This window comes from Phascolarctos cinereus, unplaced genomic scaffold (genome assembly GCF_003287225.1).
Source record: "Phascolarctos cinereus isolate Bilbo 61053 unplaced genomic scaffold, phaCin_HiC Scaffold_2;HRSCAF=192, whole genome shotgun sequence".
Classification (NCBI taxonomy): domain Eukaryota; kingdom Metazoa; phylum Chordata; class Mammalia; order Diprotodontia; family Phascolarctidae; genus Phascolarctos; species Phascolarctos cinereus.
The window spans coordinates 182,677,598-182,683,352 of record NW_027555625.1 but is presented as its reverse complement, the minus strand read 5'-3'; the positions used below and the strand labels follow the sequence as shown (position 1 = coordinate 182,683,352).

General features: G+C 36.5%; 1 pseudogene; it reads right to left on the bottom strand.

Moving 5' to 3' along the window:
• Positions 1-4,559: 4,559 nt before the first annotated feature.
• Positions 4,560-5,207, bottom strand: LOC110198601 (casein kinase II subunit beta-like; annotated as a pseudogene).
• Between the last annotated feature and the right edge of the window lie 548 nt (positions 5,208-5,755).

Sequence of the window (5,755 nt, the reverse complement as noted above, 5' to 3'; positions counted from 1 at the left end):
TAACTCTGATTGCCTAACCAAAAAACAACAACAAAACATGATACATACATTATCTCATTTTATTCTTCACAAACACTGGCACATACGTAGGATACTAAGCTGTGATTGGGTGAGAAGACCACAAGATTTGAAGTGAGAAAACTACAGTTTCAAATTTTGGTTCTGCCCCTTAACTTTCTATATGTGTAATTCACTTAATCCCTCTGTGCTTCAGTTTCCTTATCTGGAAAAGAGAGATACTAATGTTTGTATTACCTGCCGCATATGACTATTATGAAGGTCAGGTGAATGAATGTACATAAATTACATTGTCAATGTAAAGCCTTAAAAGCTCATTTAAAATATCAGTGGCTATTATCCTCATTTTATACATGAAAAAAAAAATTAAGCTTATAGGTATTAAGTTACTTTCTCAGAGTCAAACATTATGATTCTATTATTCATCACCAGGGGCTTCAGGGGAGCAAGAATGTATTTAAATACAAGCTTAGAGGTCAAAACTATTATATTATTCAACATATATTTAGCAAGTTCCCATGATGTACCAATCATTATGCCAGATACTAGGAATACAAAGACAAAAATAAAACAGTTCCTGACCTCAAGAAACTTAATTTTTCTTGGCTGGTAGAGGCACAGCATAAAGGACACATCACATGTACTCGGGTAAATTTTATTTTTTTAAATCAGGAAGCATATGCAAAGGGATTTTTGAACGGCTGAGGCTCTATACAGAAATTCTAGAAATAGAAGGAAGAGAAAGGAAGAATATGGGATGCATTTTCCCACAGCGCTTTGATTTCATCCACTTTAGGAACTTCGTTTACCAAAGTAGATTGGTACATGTCTTATAGTTTTTAATTGAGGACTGGGGATGGAAGGGCAATGAAAGGTGAAGTGACTTGCCCAGGGCCATACAGCCAGTTTTTGTCAGAGTCAGGACTCAAAAAAAGGCTTTCGTAATTCTGGGACAGCAATTTATCTATGCAGCTTCTAGTAGATGTATTAAAGTAGAAACAGGCAGAACTTGATGACCAATTGATTTATACATTCTCATAAATACGAAGGGTACTATGATATTTTGAACAAGTGCACATGGTGAAATAGTCTCTCCTTTGACACAGTGCCCAAATGCCCTACGGTGTAGCTGAGTCCCCACACTATCAGCCCTATGTATTATCAGTAACATGTAATAAACAAGCTTGAGAATTAGAAGAGACTTCAGCAATCATCTAGTCCAACCTAGGTATGAAAGGATTTTATAGATTAATATGCTAATTCAACATGTGATTATCCATCCTCTTAACCTATTCTTCTACATTCTGCCCCTCTACCATCCTGTTCCTTTGTATGCTCAGAAATTTCCCAACTTTTTTTTAACAAACTGTCTTTTATATTTATCTCTCTTTCTAAACTTGATTCTTCCCAGAATACATTGCATCCCTCACCAGTCTATCCAGTGTTAGTTATCCCTTCCATAATATTCTAGGACACACCAGGTCTAGAGGAAGAGAAGAAGGCATCTTATTTTATTTCTCACTACTATTTCCAGACCTGCTGCCAAAATCACTCGCAAATGTTTCTCTTTTGAAGTTTACTTGCTCCATTTAAATTTTGTCCATAACATTACTGTCCAAATATTATGTCCTTTATCTAGGCAAATGTGTGCTGGAGGTAACTTGAGCCAATTGTTAAATTGTCAATGTGAGCATTTTTACCCCTGAAAATAACAAACTACAGATCAGGGCTTGATTTACTGTTTTGCTGATTGTCTAGACTTAAAGTAATAGGGGAAAATTAAAATAATTTAGATGAAACTAAAAATTGTTTGTTGTATGTACATTTTTTTTCTTGGAGAGCTTGTTTTTAAACATTGACCAGTAAATCCCTTCCTCAAGGCCACATCTCTCCTTTCTCAAGGGGTATAATAACTAGAGAACAGTTTATTCTCATACTTAGGAACTTGAATATATATATATATAATCACTTTGAATATTCTTGATGACCAATTGCTCTCTTCAACTCCCATGATTTGTATCTTCACTCAATCTCTCCCATTGATACTATCTTAGATTTTATTATCACAGGTTAAGGGAAGCAGGAAACATATTCAAATAGTTATGTACAATCACACACACATACATATGCACAAATACATACACAGAGAAAATTATAGATCATCTCAAAAGAACAATGTTAAGATTTAAAGAGAATTCAAGGAGCTCTGAATTACAGCTAGATGTTACTCTCTAACTATCCTCCAAAACCACAATGAGGAAAAAGGGAAGTTATAAAGTTTGTCCCACTGCCCCATTTTCCAGGGTGAATAGACAACTGTATGTACTATCAAAAGTCACTATATGTTTTCCCTGACACTTTCATGTCATTTACTTCTGTCAATGCAAGTTGCCAGTTGTTTTAGAAAAAAAAATGTTGTGGCCAGGGGATTGTAATATAGACTAATACTTTAAGAAAATCCTGTGGACTTCATAGAGTACATAGGACTTGGTAGTCAAAGTTAAAATGGTTCAAGGCACAGCACCTTTGAAATGTGGTTTAATATAGTCAGCCTAATCTGAACACTGATGTTTCTTTTCTTTTTTTTCTCGCCTACACAGCCAAATTCATAAATGCTCACATTGAAAGGATAATACATCTTTTGAAGAGTTTTTGGTTAATTAATACTGTTTTAAATATTAATGAGATAGAGTCCCTCAGCACATAAACTGGTCAAATTCAGTCTAAACCCTAAAATTCTGACAGTTTTCCACTAGCAAGCAGAGTTTTCTATGTCTGTAGTTACAATTAATTATACAAGACTAACCTCCAGGAACAGAACTCAATCCTCTTCTTAATGATGTGTAGAATAGTTTCCTTGACAACACATGCCAATGTTTCAAAAAGCTTGCGTAGTAGGACCTCTTAATATCTTACCCAACACTTGCCTCCTGTAAGTTAAGCAGGCTTTTATTTTTTTAACTTTGTTGAAAGGGGATAACATCCATTCAAGTGAGATCAAATGTAATCCAGATAGCTACTATCCTCAACTTTTGAATCCTGTACTGTCTTAGACCCTTGCTACTCGTATGTTTCTGAACCCAAATCCTGGGGTATCCACGTAATCCACCTTTTCTTCTCCTACTGATTGTCTGCTTGTGGTCACTGAAGGAAATCATGTTACCATGCTGACCAGTACCACTCTAACTTTGTGTTATTCAGTATCAACTGGGATCCTGACATTGTATGTCAATCTTTATTTGTTCCTAATTAACTCTCACTCTACTTAATGGTTATTCAAAAATTTGCTTGTTTCCCCTATCTCAGCTTTCCTTTCTCTCTCTCAACTAAGAACCTCATTTCATACTGTACTTTGCAAGAAATAAAGGGTGTGTGTCATGGTTTTCTTCTTCTCTGGACTACCCACTTAAAACTTCAAGAGATCTCTAAAACTTCCTTTGCTCTAGTTCTTAATGTAGAGTTGATCCTTCTCATCAAGGCCAACTAGTATTCTTAGAAGCCTTTATCTCATCTCCTGCCAAGTGTTCACACACACACACACACACACACACACGTATATGTATGAAGTATATATATGTATGTATGTATGTGTGTGTGTGTGTGTGTGTGTGTGTGTGTGTGTGTGTGTATTTCCTTTCTTAGGACCACTCCAGCTGAATATGGACAGGCTCATTACCAGTAAACTGATGAATATATAATTACTTTGGCATGAAACCCATGGAAAAAATATGGGACCTAAGCAATAAAAAGGAGTTCATTTGAATGCAAGAAATGGTCTTTACACATCCATTAAAAGACCTACTTCTCTGATGCCTTAATGAAGGCATTCTCAACATAGTGTGTGTCTGTGTATGTGTCATGGAACTACTTTGAAGTAGGGTGAAAACAATTTGCTTCTTTCTCAGAATAATTATTTTCAAAAATTAAAATAAATGCACAGGATTATAAAAATCCCAATTATATTGAAATAATATATTTAAAAATAATTTCAAAAATCCTAAGACTAGAACCTCTGGTTTAATGAATCCATTCTCACAGGATGTGGGTACTTCTTGAAATCAATCAGAATGAAGTTTATCTGCATCTTTCCATCCTTTGGGATTAATATCTATTCCCTTCTATTAATCCTATACAAATGCTTTGTCAAATGTGTTCATGATCATCTGGGAATAATAATTTTGCTAATTATTTAGGATATGAAAAATATGAAAAATAGCATGATCCCTGCTCTCAAGGAGCTTATGATTTGAGAGCAAAACACACACACACACACACACACACACACACACACACACACAGAGGATCAAAAGTGGAAAGGGTAAAGGAATAGCCTAGATATCTTGACATAAGAATTTTGAGGATTGTTGACTTTTTTACCTTTTCCTCCACTTTATTTCATACCCCCCACCATATCACCACAGTTACAACTTCTTCTTAATTTAAATTAAAAACCATTATGTGTTCTGGCAAGTTATGTGTGTACTGGGGGAGACGGAATAGTGTCACAGCCTGAGGTGTTGGGGGGGAGGGGAAGAAACAAGTCAACAGATGGTCTTGACAGGGCTCTTGAAGTTGCTGGCTGCCTGAGGCTTCAGTTCATAGGGTATAGGGTGGATCTTGAAGCCATACATCCTGGTCACAAGTTTCTTAGCAGCCCATTTGGGCCTGTAATCAGAATGCACCTTTAACAGCATGTGGGGAAAGCCAGTGTCAAAGTAAGCACCATCTGTATGTTTGTGTCTGGACGACTTGGGGGTATAAACATCCATGCACTTGGGGCAGTACAGCTTCACCATGACCTCACCTGGTATGTATGACAGTCCAATGGGCAACATAGACTGGTTTTCACAATATACTGGAGGACAATAGCCAAAGTATCCCTGCTGGTATTTTTCCAAAATCTGGGCAATGCCACAGTTTGTGATGATGTAGTGGGCATGAATAAATCCGTACAGCATCTTGGCTGAATGCTCAATCAGGTCACTCTGGTTGGGTTGTCCTCCAATTCTTCATCAGGTTCCAAGTTGATGTTCATGTCTAGCACCTGCCAATAGTGGGGCACCTGTTTATTAAGCCCTGTGAGGTTGAATTTGTCTTGGATATAGTCTTCATCCACCTCACAGAAAAAAATCATTGCCACAAAACCCATAGAACCATGAGATCCATGATTCTTCTTCTGAGCTACTCATCTTTATGTCAGCTGCTGGGCTGTGGCTGAGAAAGGAGAGGGAGAAGTTGCTCCCAGCCACACAATGGAGGCTGAGGATTATTAAATTTAAAAAGGCACTTTCTCAGCTCCAGACAAATGTATGTTACACTAAATCTTTGAAAGAATCTAGTATATAATCTATTTCCAGTCAAAATAAGTCAATTGAAAAGATTTTATTTTATTTTGTTTTTAGATTGTTTCAGACTTCAATGAATCTCTAACCAAAAGAAAAGGAGTCAATGGAAATTAAGAAACTCAGTGAGGAAGGGAGAGAAGGAACGATCTTTGGCAAGGTCTCAAAAATTAGGAGATACTAGGATCTCTCTTTCTCACAATCTCTCTGTCTTTTAATGTCTATAAATTTGTCCATCTTTGACATTCTTTCTGTTTCTGCATTTCTGTGTCTCTGGCTATGTGACTCTGTTTATCTATCTATCGTTGAAGACAGGTAAATATAGACATACCAATGGATAATATGCCAAAGAGAAAATGTAGAGGAAGAAATAAGAGCACATGCATGGAGCTTTG